We start from the raw sequence: 23,341 nt of genomic DNA on the forward strand, positions 1-23,341 counted from the left end.
GCCCAAACCAGAGACCAAAAAAAAAAAAAAAAAAGAAAGAAAAGAGCGAGGGTGATTAGTTCTTCAGCTATTTGGAAGGAATTCTAGTGAAGATTAAAAAACGCCATGATCTGGTCTGTAGTTAAATCCCATGACATATAATTTTAGCAGTCTTCTGGGAGACAGCCAGTGGTGGGTGGTAATTATGGAAATGCTGACGTAGCAGAAGTAGCAGAGCACAGTGGAACCCGAACTAATTTCCAACATGCAGGCCTGAGACCTAGTAGGAAACTTCCATGGGTGATGGGAAAATAATTGAGAAATAAAAAGTGAGACTATATGAGTAACTACAGAAAATAAATGGACTTCTTTGTGTATCTATGCTCTTTAAACTAGCTCTATGTACTCTCATCGAAGGGAATAGCAACATCATAGGAGTCTTCCCAGCAAGTCCTCTCAGTGAAGCTAAGAAGCTGGATTAAGGTTTCAAGGAATTTATAAAGCAATCTCCTGTTGACATGAAGAGAAAGTTAATTAATATGAAAAGTACCTAAACAGTGTTTTCGAAGTTGCTATTTTAAAAAGCATTAAATAACAGCTATAAGAGTAACTATCAATTTACCACAGGTTCACTTAGGGGCCCAGGAAAACTATAAAATCTCACCTGAAGGTAGAGCTTAGAGATGGCAGCTGCTTTGAGACCCTTTTAGAAGAGAAAGAGAAACAGTTGGTCATTTAACATATGGAATTCAGAAGCTCAGATCACATCTTCTCAAACTATCCTGCTGTTGGAAGCCACTAGATTTCTCTTGGCTAGAGAGTTTGCTTTTATTAAAAGCCTATAACCCTCTCATTGTCTGGAGTAAGTGATAGTAAACACTTTGTCAGCAAAATCAGAAGCAAGATGTACAATTTTTGTTAAATCTCACTTCAACTCTATGTAATGGAAGTTTCACACAAGAGAAGAGAAAGATATATCTGAGCAATGGTAAATGGGATTCCCTATCAAGGGTGTCTTGGTCATGATCATGATGTTCTTCATCTATTGTTAATCTAATGTCATGTAACAAAATACCCCCAAATTTAGCATCTTAAAACAACAATAAGTGTTATTATCTCACACAGTTTCTGTGGGTCAGCAATTCAGGAGTGGCTTAGATAAGATAGTTCTGATCCCAGATATCTTTAGAGGTGGCAGTCAAGATGTCAGGGTATTCACATGGCTATAGGCAAGTGGACTCAGTTCCTTGCTGGCTGTTCGCAGGAGGCCTCAGTTATTTGGCCCAGAGGACTCTCTACAGGGCTGCTTTTCATGGCATGGCAGTTGACTCCCCTCAGAATTAATAATCAAAGTGAAGCCTTAATGACTTGTGCCCTAGCCTTGGAAGTTACACTCCTTCATTTTCATAATAGCCTACTGGTTACATGTCAGCCCTCCTCAGTGTGGGGAATTATACAAAGGCATGAACACCAGGTGTTGAGGCCCGTGGAACTATTTTGGAGACCACCTACCACATACCAACATCCAAAGTTTCTGCCATTTTTTTTTACCACCTACCACTTATACTATTTGTTTAATATTTTTCTTTAGGTGAACTTTTTAAACTAACCCATCTCAAGCAACATTATCCATGAAATCAGGGATTTGATGTGGTCTTTATTTTCAGGTACTAATCTTCAAATAAAAATATAACTATTAAAACAAAGTATAATCTTTCCCATATCTTCTAATAGCAGCTCAGGTATCACCAGTGTTATGTGTGCAACCCTTTGAAAAAACACCACAGGCCAGAAACTTGAGAGTGTCTTGCCTGAAGGAGATACTTGTAAGTCAGGAGACATTTGTTTCACGTGACACCTTCACTTACACCGAATTCCCTAGAAATCTAAGGTAATAGTGCTCAGGGTAGACTTCAACACTACAACTAAGTCCATTTGCTATAGTGGTTGTAGCTGGCACTTGCCAGCTATCTTTTGTAATTACTTAAAACAGAAACAGTGTAAAGAATTGAACTGTAAGGGTAAAGCAGATTGTTCTCAGGACATAAAACTAAACTCATCTTATTATATATTGTTACATTGCTGTCCACTCTCATTACCAAAGGCCATAAAGCAATTTTAACTGTTCCCTGGTATGTCACCAGCAATAAGCGTTTTTGCTTTACTGTTCTGTTGAGCTGAATGTAATAGTTATATTTTAGAACTCTTACAACTGGGAAATCTAGAAATGCCTTCTGGTCTTTGTGAATTTATTAAAATATTTGGTTTGGGTAACCTTGGAATTACCTTAAGTATAGTTGGGGAAATCATGTCATAATCACCAAATTTTATTAGCTACCAGCCCTGTTTAATCATAAAATGCAATGTTCTGAAACCTAGAGCCTGTTCTGTCCCATGCTGGTGACTTTATTTCTTCTCTTGACAGTATGTCCATGAACCCTGATCATGCTTTCCTGAGGGTGCCTTATTTATTGGTGTCCTTCATGGCCAAAGGTGACAATACAGATGATGATATAGTGTGGCTGGTGGGAAGAATCTCTATGCTGAGTATACGGGGTCTCTCCCATACGCCAACGTGAAAAGCTGGTGACCATTTGCAAGGTTGAGATTCTGTAATTTTATCATACACCTGTCAGGTTTACGTTTTTACTTATTTGAGAAGAAAATAGTACCTTTCACTTTAATTCTAAATTCCATGTCTGGATTAATATAACTGTAACATGTTTAACTAGGTTTTCTTCACCATTCTGTTTCATAAAATGGGGGCATTTTGGGGAGCCACAAAACAGTACATGTATCCACCATGCTAATACCATTGTTATCAGAGGGTTTCCTCTCCATCAGTTTCCTTTTATTAGGAAATATAAATCCAGAATTTGCAACTTAAAACTCTATGTGTGGGACTTCCCTAGTGGTCCAGTGGTTAAGACTCCACACTTCCACGGCAGAGGGCACAGGTTCAATCCCTGGCCCAAGAAACTAAGATCTTACACAGTATGCAGTGTGGCCAAAAACACAGACAGAAAACCTCTATTTGTCCAGCCTCTGCTTCACTAAGACAAGGGAGAGAAAGATCAGCCTAGATCATTTTTGTCACAGTTAATACCTGATCTTCATTTTGCTGTGTGTAACTTGAGTGTTTTTTAAAGGTGATTAATGAACTTTTCTCTTCCTTTACAACCAGTGTGGCACATCTTCATAATAAAATAACTCATGTAGCTAAATTAAATAGAGATGTATTGTAAGGCTATAAAGGATCATTGTGTATATATCTAAGAAAAAGAATCCAAGTAGATTTGGAGCTAAAAGTGGGCCTGAAGGCCACGCTCAAGCATCATTCTTTCTCCCAAGCATCTTGTGTTTTCTGTCATCCTTATTTCTCTTTGCTTCTCCACACTCAGGCAGTTTCCTCCGCTTGCCACTGATCTCCCATGTCAGGGCACATAACTATTTCAGTGCCAACGATCATCTAATAAGTATCTGTGTGTCTCCATTGAAGTTAGAGAAAGAGAAAAAGAAAAGAGACCTTAATGTTATTTAGACTTTGCCTATAAAGATTTGAAGGGAAATAATGATAGTCTCTTGTTTATTGAATGGGATGAGGAATATGGAGATATAAGATTACAAAAGAAAAGAGATTTTAATGGGTCTGAGAGAAGAGGAAGCTAAAAGGTATGTTATCTTGATAGCCAGTAAGAAACCTGGTGAATTATTGAAAAGGATATAAATGTTTAATCAGGACTTTTGTTAAGTTTTGTGTATTGTGCTATGTAATTCTCTCTTTTTTTTATGTTTTCCCCCAACATATCTTCTGTAATATCTATCTTATGATAATCTTTGTGTCATTAAGATTGCCTTCTGGGGACTGCAAAACCACTACAATACTGTAAAGTAATTAGCCTCCAATTAAAATCAATAAATTTATATTAAAAAAATAAAAATAAAAAAACAAAGTGAGTAGGGTTGAGAGCGGAGAGGCTCCATTCAGCAAGGCACTCATACCTGCAGGAATGAAAAGGGACCCAGACTCCTCAACTTCCTGGCTCACCTTTCCATGATTTAGCACACATCTTCTTTTCCGTCTTTGTTCCCCAGAAGTCATCCTTACATGCCCAGAGTCTGAACTAGGATGAACCAGGTTCCGGATTCTCCTTGTTTTTCCTGCTTCTGTGATTTGTTCATGTCATGCTACCTCCTCATCAAAAGTCCAGTTCAGCAGTGCCAGCAACTACACTACTCTACATCGGGACCAAGCCCCAGTGCTTTCTCCAGGTGGAAACAACCTGCCTCTCCTCTCAGTTCTTATAGCACTTGGTTTAGTCCTTATTCAGTACCTCTGCTCATCACGCCTTGCACTAAACTTACTGATTGTCTATACCATCTGCCCTCTTGGAACGAAAGACACATTCACTTTCTCAGATTACCCACATAGGAGGCCAAGCACGGCACATGGCACATATGAGCACTTAGTAAATGTCTTTTTAATTGAATGAAAAGATAAGTAATTCAGTTACCTGTGTGGTTTGCATAAGGTGTGTTCTATTCAGATTTTTATAGTATAGTATTAGAAAATAGTAGGCTAAAACATGTGCATTTAACTACAGGCACTTCCCTGATTAAGATATGTTGGCCTCTTGCTGATAAAGTGATGAACTTTCATCTGCCTACCACATAGTCTGTCCTGAAGATAAATGGGAGTGTGAACACGCAGACACTTCGGGAAGGAAAAGCATGCTATGTAAATAACAGCTATTGTTTATGTCTGTAGCGACTACATAGAGTAGGATCCCTGTGACTCAGTGACTGGGTACGATGGGTGATCCTGATGGTTTTGGTTAATCTGAACGCTCCAAATCAGTGCGACTCAGATTGTGAACCATGGAGACCAGTGCCAATATAAAAACTGTTACTAGTCTCTAATGAGATAAATGCAGCATTTAAAATCTTTATAGTCACTTAACAAAACAATATTAGTACAGAGTTTAATAATAAAAATGTGACATGTCTATACACTTTTGTTGTATTAATTTCATTTCGTTAGTAATTCATTTCCATTGATGTATGATAGAATTGATTTACAATAGATTGAGAATAAAAAAACATCAAAAAAGCTGATCCTTCAATGTACATAGTCTGAGAAGCACAGCTCTAAGTAATTCTCTCCAGAATGGAAGATACCTACATTGTGTACATGGGAGTGTTGGGAAAAAAAGATAAAAATAAACTGGCAGGCATTATGAAATACTAGTATTGACAGAACCAACAAAAGTTGATGTACTTATCAATAAAAGTTGATATAAAAGGGCAATATAGTGAATGATAGTAAAAAAAATCTGACATGTAACCGTTCTGATTCATAGTATTCATTTTGAGCAAAGTCTTTCTAAAATGTTTTGTACATCTTTAACAATCTTTTATTTAGTCTCCTCTCTCTAGTAAGTAAGCTTATATTCTGGAACTTTTAGAGGAAATAGCATCCTCTCCTGTTGTGTTAAATGAAGTGCTTGCTTGAAGAAAACATCTATGCACCCACGAAATTCACATGAACAGTAATTCTCTGGTCATCTAAGTTTTCTCTATGAAAAAATCTCTTCAGGAGGTCAGTAAGTCTGTGTCTTTAAAATACAGCTGAGCTCAGTAATCCTTTTCTTTTTTGCCAGCTTGACACTCAATTTTTATGGAAAGTCTTCTTAACCTGTGTTGGGATGATATTTTGAGTAAACAGTATGTGGTTCTTATTAAGAGCCACAAACAAGGAGCCACAAACAATGAGCACCTTGTTTTTCCAGATTACCAAGATGGTACATTTCATAGGGGTTTACTTTTTTTTCTACAGATTTCTGACACTGTAGAAAATAGTATTTGCCAAATGTCTTAAAATTTAATATTCATAAATCATGTTGCATATTTTGATTTGGGGACTCTGGGATTAATTATGTATTACTAGATCAAAAAATCAGAGAGTAGTGACTGGATTCAATGTTGGATTTTGTATTATGCCTAAGGAATGGCATTGCTCGGAAACTGTTCTTAATGCTTAGGAGACCGAGTCTTGGACATTGCATCAGTCTAAGCAAAACAGGAGGTTTTTTTAATCAGTTTGTTGATTTTAACTTTCCTATATCCCATTTCACTTTTCTTTCCTTCCCCTGATAGGTAGATCTGGACCCAGGCTGCCCAGGTCCTATGTGAAACAAAATTTGAGACCTGGACAAGTCCTGGGTTACAGTACTCCAGGGGGTACTGTATGTCCACCCCTGTACTCCTACTTTTCAGACTCATTTCATCTTGACTCATTTTGCACAGTAGCCTATATTTCCTCTGGAGCTTTTTAAAAAAGAAATTGGAATGTCTTATAAAGCTAACGGTGCTCTAGTAAAGAGAAAATCTGTTTCCTGCTGACCACATGGTTTCCTATAATATATAAATATCCAAATCTGTTCTAAATGTATATTTTAAATTACCCCTTATATAATTGTTTGTGGAGAGGTAGAGAAAATCTAGACGATACCCACTAAAGTTTTGAAGGTTTTGCTAACTCTTAAAATTCTTTGTAGTTCAGGAAGCACAAATTTAAATCCAAGGATACAATTTTTAAAAGAATAAGATGCCTTCTTGATTTTTCACCTTATCTTTGCCTCCTGATCTTGCTGTCTTAGGAATCCTCAAAGGTTCTTTCCTGGCTGACTTTCTGGTCTGACTTTGCTGAAGACAAATCCCAAACCATGGTATATCCTTTATGAACTTCCTTCTGTCGTGGGTTTAGCTATAGCTGTTCCAGAATGCTCTCTCCCCTTCCCTTGACCCTGAAGACATCTCCAGGCTCCCTCATTCATCAGGCCATCCATCACCAGCCCTCCCATTCTGCTGCCTTTGACCTTCCTCCCAATGACACATCCATCACTTCTGATGCTGGGTTTTTCTCTTCACTTGCAGCTCAGATATGATGTTTTGATCTTTCCTTATCTCTTTTCCTGTTCTTATTGAACATTCAGCCTCCCTAGACACACAGGAGCTCATTCCATGTCCACTATTACCCTGTTCCCCTTTATCTTTTAAATTTGTCTCCACTCTTAAACCCAGTTCTAGCTTCAAGTGCCCGGGAGGGAAATCCAGATATCTTGAAATTATGAGTCATCTGGATAACAACTGAGAGCCTTATGGTGATGATTTCAACATTGGCCAAACTTTCTTTGGCTCCTTCCTATAGTTCTTGCTTGTCCTTGGTTGAATTGTAAGTCCTATTTTGCTTAATGTAGTTGTATTCATGACATTGCTTTACCTGTACCTGACTATATACTAAAACTTAAATAATCCTGAAAACCCATGCCCCAGTGGAAGCAAGCAAAAAGTCAGGCAAGCGTGATGTGTCTTGTTACTTGTTGGCAAAGTGCTTTCAGAAAAGTTCCATCATCTCTGCTTCCCTATTCTTGGCTTCTAAAAAAGGTATCCATTCAACCTTGAGGGTATTATGCTATGTGGAATAAGCCATATAGAGGAAGACAGATATTGTATGATAACTCTTATTTGTGGAATCTTAAATCAAACAAATAAAACCAAGCTCTTTGATAGGTGAGAACAGATAGGTGGTATCCAGAGGGAGAGGATGGAAAAAGGGTGATCAGAATGGGTAAAGAGAGTCAAAAGGTAAAAAATTCCAGGTATAAAATAAATGTCATGGTGATTTAATGTATAGCCCGGTGACTAGTTAAGAATACTATATTGCATATTTGAAATTGTTAAAGAACAAATCTTAAAAGTTCTCATTACAAGAAAGAAAATTTCTGTAGCTATATGTAGCAACAATGTTAACTAGACTTATTTCAGTATCTACAAATATCACATCATCATGTTGTACCTCTGAAACTAATATATGTCACTTATACCTCAATTTAAAAACTAATAATTAAATCAGAGAGGTATCAATTCAGAAACGTGAAATGCCATTTCCCACTGCACTTACCACTCCCTGCCCTCGAGTCTCATGTCTGTCCCCTGCCCTGAATGACACTCTGCCTGTTGGCATCCCATGTGAGTATCTCACTTAGCACCAGCAGCAGCTGCTCCCCATATAGCAAAGCAGCTGTGAAAGCTGATCAGCCAGGATTTTTCACTTGAATCCATTTAAACTGAGCACACAAAGATGTGGCAGACACAACCTAGTCATTTCTTTCCATTTTACTACCATAGCCTTCTGCTTGGAGCAGCATGTTTGGTCTGTGCCTTGGGTGCTAGGAAGAGTCCCAAAGCCTCCTGTCACTAACAACACCCTTTTCCACATTAACCCTTCAAATCTCAGTGAGTGTTTTCGAGAACTGATAGAAGTGACTTCCCCAGGGTCTGGCTTCTCTCTCAGTGGGTGACGCTATAACACCTTTCATCTTTTTGAAGTGAGCAATCTGTTAGTTTCAACACATCATTTCTCTTTTTCTCCCATATTTGCATCTGTAGCCAAAAAGGATTCATTTCACTTAGCAGCAGCTCTTAAAAGAATTAGATTTTTTATCTAGCTATCTACCTACTTATTTATTTATTTAATGTAGTCACTGCCTTCTCATCTACATGAAAGACGAATGATTTCGTCTTTCTCTTCTCCTTACCCTGAACCTGTCCATTTGACTCTTCTTTGTTTCAACCCGTGGCTCCTCTCCAGCTGGGCTTTCACTGGTGTATCCAAGGCCTCCTCACTTTGCAGATCTGTCTCTTTCTGTCTGTCCCTGTGTCCCTAGGCTAACATAATCCTATTTGAGGCTTTTATCATCCACTACCATGTGTGAGCCTCCTTTCTGATGGAATTCATCTCAGAAATGCTGGTTCTATATAAATCATCTATACAGGTTGCCTATACTGATAACATCTGTCAAATAAAACAGAACTGTATTCTGTCCACCAGTCTCATTTTTGCAAGTTTTCCTGGGGAAACTGTCTCAGTATTATCCCAGAGTCCCTAATTACCTATGTTTAATCCTGCTCATACATTGCAGGCCATATTCCAAATACTCCATCTACACATTTACAATTCTAGGAAATCTGGAGCATTATCATTCTCATTCATAGATTAAGAAACTGAGGCACAAAGGAGTGAATGACTTGCTGGTCATATAGCTTCTTAGAAATCAGCCTTAACCCAGGCAGTTAAGGTCTACAGTCCATGCTCTTAAAAACCGTGCCCCACAACAGTGTTTTAAGATCTAGTGTTTTTGCTTTCCGTCTCTTCTTCAGGTCCCGTGAACTTCCCAAGTTCCTCATTTGGCTGCTTACTGACAAACGAGGAGAAAACAAAGAGCCTGTCTTGAAGTCATGAAATCTTAAAACTTCCTCTTTACTCATCACAATTTCATTTCTTACTGTAAATTTAACTCAGTTCCTTTATCTCCATAGCTTTCCTCCATAACCTTGCCTCCAGATCACATTTATTGTGATTGTATATTTGTGAATATATATTTGTAATCCTCTTACTGATATTTCCTGTCCCAAGGTTCAGCTTTGGAGAAAGCATAGATCCTCTGAGAATGTTCACAGCCCTTGTCTGAGCTCCCAAGTCTTCGGAGTCTAGAATGAATTTCCTTATTTCTCTCTTGGAGTTCTTTGATGATGATTACACAATTTCCAGTCATTTTAAAGCACAGAGGACTCTGTAACCCCTTATCTTCTTGATGAAGGCTGAAATTTAAGCACATAATAAGGCAAAACTCTCAACCAGAACAGCTCTTATGGTGGCAAAGGAAGGAGCCCCGGAAATGGCATGAATTTAAATTCTTTGAAGAACTGAATAAAATGTTTACTCTTCAGAAGTCAACATTGGAACCTGATAATCCAGTCACCATGTGTTGTCAACCCTGGCTTTTCTATTTTTCCTTTGTTTTTATAAAAATTAGTGTGGATTCAGTTGGTGATATTGAGGAGTTAGCTTAGATTCCTCTTTTTCTCTTCCTCCCAATCCATCAACTAAAAATTCTTCTTTTTCTGTATTATAAATCTCAGAAGTCCTGACCCTTGACCATTTCTCTGACTTCATCTCTCCCCCTCATCCACACGCTCCACCCACACTCTCCTGCTTTCTCTTCTGTGACCATTCTCAAGTCATTTTTTCCTGCCTTAGAATCTTTGTCACCAGCTCTTCTCTCTGTTCAAAATGCTACCTTTTCTCTGATCTTTTCATGATTCATCCTTTTTTGTCCAAAACCTTCCTGAACCATCCACTCTGAAGAAACTATCCACCAGTTCTATCACATAACTTTGCTTTAATCTTCTGCAGAGCACTATTTACAGTTATTAGACCTTAACCTGGGACTCTTTACCTAAGTTTTAGATGAGTTCAAAAAGGAGAGGTGAAAAAGACTCCAGTATTCTGAAGTGAGGTGCCAGGCTACCTACACAGGACTTTTCAAGGGGGTGGACAGCTTGGTTTTACAACTTTTGGTTAATTACCAACTTGCAGTCTGTAAAACTGTTTGGAGGAGTCAAAAGAAGTACTGGAGATTAGAATGTATTTTTTTCAGAGAGAATTGCTGGTGTGTCTCAAACTGCTTCCCCAAAATCTATACGGTAAAGAGGAAAGGGGGAGAGGTTATCCGCCTCTTCGCCTGCTTCAGACTTTAATAAGACCACGCAGTGATCTTGACCTTTGCCCCCTTAACTTGTGGGATGCAGACTCACACCAGAAAAGTCTGAAGGTAGAAGACTGGCTGCTCTAACAGACAAGCAGGAAGAAAATGCTGAGTTGAGAATAGTCTGTGCTATGCTTAGTTTCTGAGTCACGTCTGACCCTTCGTCAGCCCGTGGACTGCAGCCCACCAGACTCCTCTGTCCACGAGGATTCTCCAGGAAAGAATACTGGAGTGGGTTGCCATGAACCCTCCAGGGGATCTTCCCAACCCAGGGATCAAACCCAGGTCTCCCTCATTGCAGGCAGATTCTTTACCATCTGAGTCATCAGGGAAGCCCAAGAATATTGGAGTGGGCAGCCTATCCCTTCTTCAGGGGATCTTCCCAACCCAGTAATTCAACCGCGGTCTCCTTCCTTGCAGATGGATTCTTTACCAGCTGAGCTACCAGGAAGCCCGAGAAGAGTCTAGACTCCCAGAATTTGCCATGACAAAGGACACATGGGTGCTAGCTCTTGATGGGCACAGAGAAAGTCCCAGCCAAGAGCCCATTTAAGTCCTACCAGAAAGGGCTATGTGTAGGGGGAAAGTGATCCTAAGAGGAATGGGCTTCTAGACTCTTAGTAACTGAGAGAGAACATTTAAGTGGCCACCTTGAGAAATACAGATCACCCACGTTGTGAACAGAGCAACAGAATTCACTCATTCATTCAGTAAAAATGGTTACATCACTATGGGATTTTCACCTGATCTGCTCATTTCCTTGCTTCTGTAGTGTGCATCTGCTTTGACTAGAGTATAAATTTTAAAAAAGAGTAAGGACTTTTTCTATCTCTTTATGGTTGGCTAGAGCAGTACTCAGCATGCTGTTGTTGTTCAGCCGCTGTCATGTCCGACTCTTTGCAGCCTCATAGACTGCAGCAGCCAGATGTGATGTCCCTCACATCTCCCTGAGCTTGCCCAGACTTATGTCCATGGAGTCAGTGATGCCATCCATCCAGCCATCTCATCCTCTGTTGTCCCCTCCTCTTCCTGCCTTCAATCTTTCCCAGCATCAGGGTCTTTTCCAGACTCTTTGCATCAGGTGGCCAAAGTATTGGAGCTTCAGCAACTTGGCGTATAGTTTGTATATTTGTGAGTGAATATTTAATAAGTGTTGATTGATTGACTGAAATAGGTAAAGACTAGGAAAATATAACTTCCATTCCCTTCCACCAGTGATATGCAGTTTGTATGAATAGTGATATGAATATCCACTAAGCAGACATAGTTTTAACTATAATCACGAACAAGTAGAAACCTCAGAAGCAAAGCCTGATAAAAGAAATAGCTGATTAAAACTCTAACAACTCTTCATCACTTTCTCCAAAATTCTTTTTTGTTTGGTGTTGCTTTTTGAAATAGAGCACCTCATGATAAATCATGTTCTGTTATCAATATAACTACTGTCTTACCATACTCTAAGTTTCAACCTATTTATACAGGTTAAGTCTTATTTTATTAGTCTATTATAGTCTTATTTTTAAATGTATTTTTATATATACAAAATAATATATGTAGCATGCAAATTGAGGCATAATAATATTGGTAAAAAACATTTTATCACATTATAAATAATTGTAGAAAATCATCCAAAGTTGTTTGACATTTTAGAGGGAAAATGTTAAGTCTTAGCCCTAAAATAAATTTCAGTTTTAATGAACTTGTTATCAAATATATATATATATATATATATATATATATACAGAACTGTCTAGAGCTGTATACACATTTATTTCCATATGAACTTCATACACAGATATATATAGTTAAATTGTCACATATAAAGCTGGTATCTATGTATATTTATAGTCAGTTTATGTAATGTGATGTGTAAACTGCTTTCCCAAAATGAAGACAGAGAATTTGTAGAATTTTAAACTAATTTAAATTATAGCACCAATTTCTTGAAACTTTTTTGTATACCAGGCCCCTCCTGAGAAGTTTAATAAGCAATATCTAATTCAATTTTCAGAAAATCTTCAATTAAGTAATATCCCAATTTTACAAATTAGGAAACTGAGGCTTAAGAAAATTAAGCTTCTTCCCAAGATGACAGCAGAAAATCAGTTGTGATAAAGCAGAAAACTTTCTGACTCCAAAATCTGTGTTCTCAAACCTCTTAGTCATTTACCATGTTACTCCCTAAATGCGTAGGTGCCACTAAATCTGTGTAGGGTCAAGATTATTTTTCATATACTCTCCTGAAATCATATACTGATATTTTATGTGCCTATTTATTAATGTATGTTACCATTTCCTCTTTCACATTTAATGAGCAAGCCTTGAATCTCTGCAGAGATTTCTGAAAAGAAGCTAGATCCAAAGTGTCTAGGAGAGCTTTAAGATTCAACTTAAAAGAGATATTTTATTGGTACACAATTTTGATGAGTAAATCATATCTTTCAAACTAACATCAGCATCTTTTCTGAGAAAACAGCAGAGAGAAAACAAATCCATTGCTGAAAATCATGAATTTTAATAATATAACTGAGCTATTTGAATTCTGTGTGCATTTAGTTTTGTTTTGCTTGTGTTTGTCTACTTATTTTGCCTTAATCAGGTTCTATAGGAAATATGAAAGCTTTATCAAGTGTCATTGTGTGCTTATTAGTATTGAGGTAGGGAGTAAAGATAGTAGGGAAATGTTTTTTATTTAACTCAGAGAAAGTACTTTGTTTAATCAGTGAAAACTTTCATTAACTAACATAATTATTGAGTGTCTTTGATATGATTAACCCAAGGGAATTCAGAAGTTATGGTCCCTTTGGGAGCTGAGAGATTCTTCTAAATGTTAATTAAGGATACTGAATATTTGACTAAGATAGCATGCAAAGCCACATGTGTTTTGCATTGTACTTAGGGTATACCAACTATCAACAATGGTTGCCTGTTCCCCGTCTCCCTCTTGCAGGTGTGTTCATGTTGTTACATCAATTAAGGGCATATATGCAGTGCAAGCTCACACTGAGAAAAACTTGTTTGTTCCACTGATAATCTTCTTTGATTTAGAGGAGCTGGTCTTTGGGGCCTTATGACTATGAGTCATAAATAACCAGATGAAAATTTTTAAAGGGGTTACTTGGCTATTGTAGACAAAAACATCCTGTTATAAAAATCTTCTAAACCAGTTTCTGTGAGTAGAGATTTCTTTTTCCTTTGCAATTAACTATAATCTAGCTATCATGTAGTTCTCATTTTTTAACTTCTATAATTCAGCTTAAAAATATAACTACTTAGGTATTCTGATACTTCAGTTAGATGTCACTTCATTTTGAACAGCCATCAAATCTAAAACTGTGTTTCATTAGAGGTCACTACAGAAACAACATAGCCATTGGAAGAACAATAAAAATTTCAGATTTTTATTTTGGTATCAAACTCAGATACTTCAATCTTCAAGGAAGATTGAAATCACTTGACATCAACCTTTAAAAATTAAATTACATCCCATTCAGTCAAGAAACAGTTAATGAGCCATTTCCACAAAGTGCCAGGCCATGTTTAAGTCCTGAGAACAGAGAATGGAATAACCTAAAGTTCCTACTTTCACCCAGACAAAGCTTCTTTCTGACAGTCATTTGTTGTTCGGTCACTCAGTCATGTCCAACTCTTTGTGACCCCATGGACAGCAGTATGCCAGGCTTCACTGTCCTCCATAATATCCTGGAGTTTGCTTAAACTCATGTCCATTGAATCAGTGATGCCATCCAACTGTCTTGTCCTCTCTCATCCCCTTCTCCTCCTACCTTCAGTCTTTCCCGGCATCAGGGTCTTTTCCAATGAATCGGTTCTTCACATCAGGTGGCCAAAGTATTGAAGTTTCAGCTTCAGATCAGTCCTTGCAATGAATATTCAGGGTTGATTTCCTTTAGGATGGACTTGTTTGATTTCCTTTAGGATTGACTGGTTTAATCTCCTTGCAGTCCAAGGGACTCTCAAGAATCTTCCCCAGCACCACTGTTCAAAAGCAGCAGGTCTTCGTTGCTCAATCTTCTTTATGGTCAAACTCTCACATCCATACATGACTACTGGAAAAACCGTAGCTTTGACTGTATGGACTTTTGCTGCAAAGTGATGTCTCTGTGTTTGAATATGCTGTCTAGGTTGGTCATAGCTTTTCTTCCAAAGAGCAAGCATCTTTTAATTTCACAGCTGCAGTCAATGTCCTCAGTGATTTTGGAGCCCAAAAAAATAGTCTGTCACCATTTCCACTTTTTCCCCTTCTACTTGCCATGAAGTGATGGGATGGATGCCATAATCTTAGTTTTTTGAATGTTAAGTTTTGAGCTAGCTCTTTCACTCTCCTCTTTCATCTTGGTCAAGAGACTCTTCATTTCCTCTTCACTTTCTGCCATTAGAGTGGTGTCATCTGATGGCGACAGTGTCTGTGAAAAGAATTACAACATTTGATAGTGCAGTTTTCCAGACTTGCCTGATAAGACTCACCAAGGTGCCTTGTCAAAAATGCAGATTCCTGGGCTTGAAGATTGATGACATCTGGAGTGAGTCCTATAAATCCATTATTTCACACATTGCCTAGATTTGTCTTAGTAGGCAATTGTGGGCAGCATTTGGTTAGAGAAATGGGTAAGAGTGGGCCAGGAAAGTACACACCAAGGTGGTGTTTGAGGCAAGGTCTGAAAATACGGAGGATGTGGATTCCAAGCAGAGGGAATAGCAAGGCTTACAGGCCCCAAGCGCAGTATGAAGTTGCTTACTTTCAGGGGCAGAGCAAGCCAGTAAATCAGCTTCACCAATTAGGAAAATCTTGGCCAAAAGAGGTTAAATGAGGAAGGCAGGGGCTGTGCTAAGAAGTTAGGAAGGTTTTTAAACTCAACAGGCAGCTGTTGGCTGGTTTTAAGTAGAAGAATGATGATCTGGTAAACATTTGAAAAGATTGGCTCAAAAAGACTATTCATCAAAATGAGACTTGAGAATGTGCTTCAGAATCCCCTGGGATGGTTTTTTTAAGTGCAATTTCCTAGTCCATATCCCATACCTTCTGAACTAAGGTCCAGACATCTATACTTCTAACAAGCACCAAACACCAAATAATACAGCCTCAGACTAGAAACTCCGTGAGTGTCTGAACTCTATCTTACTTACCACTCTATACCCAGTGACTAGCATTGAAGTAGTACAGACATTACTTAATTTCTGAGGATGTTGTAAAATGTTTGTAATAGATATGTAAATGAATAACAAAATCTTTGGTATTTAAAATCAATGTGATTAGAATTAAAAAGTAAAAATGTAACTAATTTGCATAATAAATAAGATTATTGGCAGTTCTGACATATTCAAATATTCCCTAAACAAACAAACTATAATCAAACGTCCCTGGCAGTCCAGTGGTTAAGACCCCACACTTTCAGTTCAGGGAGTGCAGCTTCCATCCCTAGTCAGGAAACTAAGGTCCCTCATGCCGTGTGGTGGTACAAGCCAAAAAACAAAGAAGAAACTATAATTTAAACTAGTGCTTTAATCGTTGACATTAATATATGAATATTATATTCTGGCTCCTCCAATTCACCTAGGTATGGTCAGAAAATCTGTCATTGCAGAAGATTATTGATGAGTAGATAATTGTTACAGGTTATGAAAGGTGACAAAGCAGTAATCATGCATGAATAGTTTCAGTGCTTAATACTCAGAGTTTGGGTGCAAACACTGCATCTGTAGCATCTACAGACTGTAACGGTTGAGTGGAAAAAATGTATGAATCAAGGCAAAATCCCATAGTTGGAATATCCATATTTTTCTTCTAATTCTTCTAAAATTCAGCTCATAAACATAGACGTGGAGAGTTTTTACATTTATATTTTAGTATTTGTTGGTGATTACAAATATTCTTTTTTCCTAGCATCAAAAGAAATGTTATGAAGTACAGTAATAATCTGTATAACTTTGAAAAAATATAATTAATGAATAAAATATGCCTTGGGTCATAAAAAGGACAATATAGAAAGACATTGTTTTCACGAAGTAAATAGGAGTGATGTATGCGATTCAGTGTGATTTACAACTAAAAACTGTGAAATTTTTTTTTTTAAATTGGCATATATTGGTTTGTAAAAAACATTTCCAGGATGAATATATATCATTTCCACAGATAAAATATAAAACATTAAGTAAACCAGATCAGTTACAAACCCAATCCATATTAGGCAAATCCCATATCTTATTCACTTTATCTTCAGGGATTAACACAGAGTGAACCTTCAATAAATGTTTCATGAGTGACTGAATGGTTGTCACAATGATTTATATCATGAAGTTAATGAGACCAAGTTCACGTTCATTCAATTGAACATATCTGTTTTCTTGGCACCAAGATACACTGTATCTTTATTTTCAGCCAAAGACCCACTATCTCCTTACTCCATCATCCAAAGTTACTCTTTGGTCACATAAAAGACTGAGTAATAGGCTGCTTCCAGTTTAAAATGATCCATCACAACTTTTCATTCAGTGTAACAGTGTCACCTTCTTATACTGAGATCAGGATGGCTCCTCTGACCATGAGATTTCCCAGGCAAGAATCCAGGGAAATCTTCCCTACCCCAGAATCCAACCCATGTCTCCTGCTTGGCAGGTGGATTCTTTACCACTGCGCCACCTGGGAAGGTCGTATCTAGATATAGATATATTCATATATCTAGATCTAGAACTAAACTGAAAGATAGATACACATATATGTATATGGATGACATACACACAATGCCATATATATGAATATGTGTGTGTCTGTAAATTTAAAAGATGTGAATTTGTATTATCATTATTGTATAATTATTATGTGCTCAGTTACTTCAGCTGTGTTTGACTCTTTGTAACCCCATGGACTGTGGCCCACAAGGCTCTGCTGTCCATTGGATTTTCTAGGCAAGAATACAGGAGTTGGTTGCCATTTCCTCCTCCAGGGGATCTTCCCAACCCAGGGATTGAACCCACATCTCCTGCATTGGTAGGCAGGTTCTTTACACTAGTGGCCACCTGAGAAGCTTGCTATGATTTCAATAGGAAAAGAGTTAAGGCCCATTACCACAGGCTTGATACATAGTACTGGATTTTGAGTGTGTATTCCAAGGAGACTCCACTGAAGAGCTAAATATATTTAAAGCTAATAAAAATAAAAGGCTTTAAAAAAATTTATGTTGAAGCTCTTTATACAATAACTTTATTCCACTTTCTGTCAGAGTTTATGTGCTTCCAAGGGAATACAGTAATTTGTGCATTTTCTATTTTTAAATCATTCATTGTTCTAGTTAAATATTATGAGTGTATGGCAGTTCCTAACAGAGTCGTGCAGAGATAGTAGGTGCAATTGTGTTGTACTCAAAATAAATTCATGGTTAAAGCAAATATTTAACAACTGTCAAATACTGGATTGCATGTAGAAAAACTAATCCTGTATAGCTCTGGTAAATTAAACTTCAAACCAAACCTTCCTTCTGTGCTTTATAATTTGAAAACCAAATGAGGAACTTTTCTGGGCAGCCTGGTTTAAGAAACCCACCTGTTTTCCCTTTTTAAAAGTTAATATGTTAATATGTTTAAGTAAAGGATTTAAATGACTGGATTTTAAAAACTGGAGTTGAATTGTAAAAATAACCCTCTCACATTTAAATATTACTATGTATATTTGGGATTTATATCAATTTGATAAGTGGCATATGAGGCATTAATTATAAATAATATGCTTGAAATAGAAATAATGTGCTTGAGAACCAATCAAACTCAGGTTTTGCAAACAAGACATTATGTTAGGAATGGCAGCCAGCTATCCCATGGATCACCCATCAAGCCTAATGGCCAAAGACCTTCATCTTTTCTCCACATCAGCCACTCACCCTCGTGGCTTCCCCCAAGACCTTGTCAGTATTCAGAAGGGTTCTGCTGACATACTAAATTCAGGCATTCAGCGCTCTGCTCACCAATCTCATTCTATTAGCTCCACCATGTCTGGCTTCCGTCTTTCAGGGACAGTTAGCCTCTTGAAGACTGCCTTCTCTCTTTTACTATATTCTTTCCCTATTTGGATTAAATGCTATGCTCCATTATTTCAAATACTTGCTTCCTATCTCCTCAATCTTCTTCTCCTGGTCCTTCAGTCTGAGTACATGGGAAAACCCAGCCTGGGCCCAGTCTAATTCTTCACCTTTTCTGAAAGAACCCACACTGCTCAGTGCCTTGAGAAACATGTCAAACAAACTTGTCAGTTATGCGAGCCTAAATGTGTGATTTTCGGACTCAACTGACTTCTCAAAAGAGTGCTGATGATCATGTTTTACTCCAAAATATTTGCAGTTCTCTTTTCTTTTTAAATCTGCAACCCTATCACTTTCATTTTTGTTGAATACTTTGCTTTCAACTTCACAAGGAAAAGATAAGCCATCATGGTAGAATAGCTTCAGTCGCCCATTCCTATTACAGACTTCCCTTTGTGCCAGGCTTATGCTCCTCCCTCCCTTGTGTAACTATGTAGCAGGGCCCCTTCTGCCTCAGACTCACCCTTCTATTGCAGGGAAGTCCCATTACGTCCTACCACTTGAGGGGAACATGCTCCAGCGCTTCTTTTTCACTGTAAAAGCAAAGTCTCTTCTTATACTGACTTATACTCACAGATAATGATGTGATAAAGTCAAGAAAAAAATACATAAAATCTCTCTGGGTGTTTCTCTGTGGTCCCTATGCCTTTTCTCTGCACCCTTTAATAGCTAAGCTTTTAGAAAGCCCAGGTGGCACAGTGGTAAAGACTCCACCTGCCAATGCAAGAGTTGCAGATTTGATCCCTGGATTGGGAAGATCCCCTGGAGTAGGACATGGAAACCCATTCCAGCATTCTTGCATGGAAAATTTCATGGACAGAGGAGCCTGACAACCTACAGTCCATGTTGGGGTTGCAAAGAGTCAGACCCAGCTGAGCATGCATGCAGGGTCAAGGTGGCATGCTATTAGAAGAGCTCTGAGCTAGAAATACTACTCTCCTTACCATTTCCTTTTCCTTGACCTCCTGTTTACTCTTGGATCCACGTGTAATATGGTTTTTGCCTTCAACATACCACTGAAAGGCCTCTCACCAAAGCCTCAAATGACCACTCTGTCAATCAAGATTCCACCAGAAAAGAGATGGGGCATTCAGGCTGGGATAATTTGAAGAGGATATAATATGAAAAGATGATAAAAATCCATTGGTAGACTACAGTGAACACTCAAGGGATAGCCTGATACTCCAGAGCTAATAAATGCAGCTCTTTCCCACCCTAGCCCAAGACAGGTGAGTAGAGAACTGTCCGAAAGGAACTGTGACCTTAGGTCAAGGAAGCAAAGTTACAAAGAAGCTGAGGGGAAAATATCTCTTCACCCTTTTCCCCTCCTTATCATGTCAGTGCTCACCATTGTTCTAATGTAAACAGTCCAAGGTAGGATACAGTTCACTGGGGTGGTTCACACTGGTCAGACTCCTGGCCACGGAGCAAGATGAAGAAGGCTGGGTACACAGAGAAGAAAGCCAGCACAACCTTAGCGCCAAACCTGTTGTGTAGCTTAGCAGCTTTATCTTACTTAGGCTCTTAATGGCCCTTAGCAATGTTGGCCTCTTCTGGAAGCTCCTTTTTTGTGGCCCTTAGATGCCACTGCAATCTGTTTGTCTTCTTCCTCACCTTCTTTTGCACCTTCTATGCCTTTTTCAAATGCTGGTTCTCTTCAAGGCCATGGCTCCTCAAAAGTTGCTTTTCCTCTTATTGCCCTGCAATGGCCTCATCTTTTCCTATTGCTACAGTCACTATCTTCATGATTCTCAGTTCTACATTTTGGGCCCACATCTTTATCTTGAGTTTCAGGCCCACTTCCTCATTTGTCTATAGTGCTGCTTCACTTAGAAGTCTCAAAGACACCTCTAGATCAAATCCATTCCATTTATATTTCTTATTTTAGTAAATGAAACCATCATTCTTGCAATTGTCCAAAGTGGGGAAAAAAAAAAAAACAACCCTGGTTTTCAACCTGACTTATCACCTTTACAGCTAATAAGAATCCCTTTCATTTTATCTTAAGCACTGTCCCATTTCATCACATTCATCCTCACTGCCACTACTCAGGCCTCTGTGCCACGTGTGTGCTCTGTCGTGTCCGACTCTTTGTGACCCCACAAACTGTAGCCTGCCAGGCTCCTCTGTGCATGGGATTTCCCAGGCAAGAATACTGGAGTGGGTTGATATTCCCTTCTCTAGGGAACCTTCCTGACCCAGGGATTGAATCTGCATCTCTTGGGTCTCTTGCATTGGCAGGCAGATTTTTTATCAGTGCACCACTCAAGTTTAGGCCACTGTAAACTCACTTCTGGGTTCTGGAAGCAGCATAGCATCTTCCCTCCTCCTCTGCATCTGTTCTTGGTGCATTCTGCACCTTCAGCCAGAGTGTAGTTTCTATGACAAATCTGCTCATTATATTTTCCTTCTTTAGCATTTTCCAATAGCTCCACATTTTTTCTTAGAATAAGTCTACATTTTTTTTATCTTGGCTTTCTAAATGTATCATTTCTTCTCTTAGGCACCACTATATTAAATTCCAACAGAGCAGTATTTCTTCTAGTTACTTTAACAGGCCATGCTCACCTCTGGACCCTCACACAGTCTTTGCCTTCTTCTTTGGGTCCCACTTGCCCACTTTCTGCCTGGGTGGTTCCTGCTCTGCCCTCAAGCCACAGCGTAAATGTCACTTCCCTTGAGAAGCCTTCTCTGATATATCCAAACCTGGATATTACACACCTCTCTTACTCTTTAGTATACTGTACTTCCCAACATGCATTTGGCAGATGTTTAAAGTGACTCTTTTCTCTGATGAGTATTTTCTTGGGCTCTTCTGAGATCCCTCATGACTAAAGATGTCTCCTTTACATTCCTCTACTTCTCGGTCTCTGGGTATCTAGCAAGTCACATCCAGGCTGTTTCTCATGAGGCCTCCTTGACCCTCCAAAGCCTTGTTGGGAACAACCTCCCCAAAACAGCCCAGGCAACTCTTGTAGGCGATGCCCATCTGGGCCCCTGTCTGTGGGCCACGTGGTTTCTCTGGAAGCGTTGCTCCCCTCCATCACCGCGGGTCACTTTAGCTAAGACCCTGTCCTCAGGAGGCTCGGGCAGGACTGCGGCCCACCGTGGTGCCACAGTTCCAGAGACCACCTCCGAGAGCCTCTGTGTGGCCTCCTCGAAGCCCCTCTCACTTGACTTGAGGAAACAAAAATAGGCTTCTTGACCCTCTCTCACCACAAAGAACCACAAGCGTTCTGATGCCTCTCTCTCTAAAGAATCCTCCAGGAAACCCCTACTTCTCTCGTGAGCTTTTTGCAAGCTTTGTCAGCTAGAATTGGGCGGCTAGCTGAGGGGAGCCAGAGCCCCTCCTAAGTCCAGCTGTAGAGTCAGTTAACACCTCAGACTTGAGACGGCACCTCACTTGTCACCTCCAGCTCAGGTCTTAGCTAAAACCCAAACAGGAAGAGCCCTCCTTAACAGCTTGCTACCACTGAGATGTAGATGTGTATGAGACACTTACCAAAATCATAAAATTAATGTTTGACGGTAAGACCAAGCTGGGTAAATAAAGCCTAGACAAGGTGAGTAAGGAAAGCTAGGAGTAGTAGGATAACAGACAGAGCTCACTCATTTCCAAAGAAGCTACACTTTCAACCCCATATCATGCTTCAAAGGGGAGAATAAACTACTCTCTACATCTATAGAGCACAATTATAAGAGAAAGACATGAGTCATATGATTTCATTTCCAAATATGTGCATATGTGTTTTGTATGAAAACTAGAGAACAAATGAGGGATGTTTTTCCCAATAAACATGAGGTATGTTCCACAAAATTATTCAGATGTTGAAAGAATAAAGAGTATACATTTCTCTTTTAGGTTTTGGTTTTTTTTTTTTTTTTTCATTTTTTTCTTTGGTTTACATTCAAGAGACCCTATGTGATCTGAGAAGAGAACTGACCTCTAAAGAAACCTCATTTCAAGCATGACATATGACCTCAGAGGGATTCATTCGCCCTTTGGAAAGTTTGTAAGCTTTATAACAGAGACACAGGCATGGAGGAGATTAAAGAGAAGAAGCTGGGGATTTCCTTCCATAGCAGTGGTGAGCAGTTACCAGCTTGGCTCCTCGGGGGAAGATCCTCCAGTGGAATAGCTTTCTGTCAACTGGGGCACCCCCTCGCTCCGGGGCCCAGTAACTGCTTCCTCCCCTTGGCCTTCAGGTCTGGTGGTGATGTTGGCACTCTAGCACTTTTTTTTTTTTTGGCTGACTCGGTCTTTGTTGCTTTGTGCAGGCTTTCTCTCTGGCTGTGAGGAGTGGGGGCTACTCTTTGTTGTGGTGTGTGGGCTTCTTGTTACAGGGGCTTCTCTTATTGCAGAGCACAGCCTCTAGGCGCCAGGGCTTCGGTAGTTGCAGCAGGCGGACTCAGTGGCTGTGGGATACAGGCTTCGCTGCGCCACAGCATGTGGAATCTTCCTGGACTAGGGATCAAGCCTGGGTCCCCTGCATTGGCAGGCAGAATCCTATCCACTGCGCCACAAGGAAAGTGCTCCCCCACTTCCCTTTACCTCCTTGTAAGCCTGCCCTCACACTGTTGAGTAGTCCCTTGGTTAAATGTTTACCCTGCTGAGTGTGCCGTCCCTTTCCTGATACACGCAGATAGGTCTGTCCCTAGAAC

Source organism: Cervus canadensis, chromosome 15, assembly GCF_019320065.1.
Source record: "Cervus canadensis isolate Bull #8, Minnesota chromosome 15, ASM1932006v1, whole genome shotgun sequence".
In the NCBI taxonomy this organism is placed as follows: Eukaryota; Metazoa; Chordata; class Mammalia; order Artiodactyla; family Cervidae; genus Cervus; species Cervus canadensis.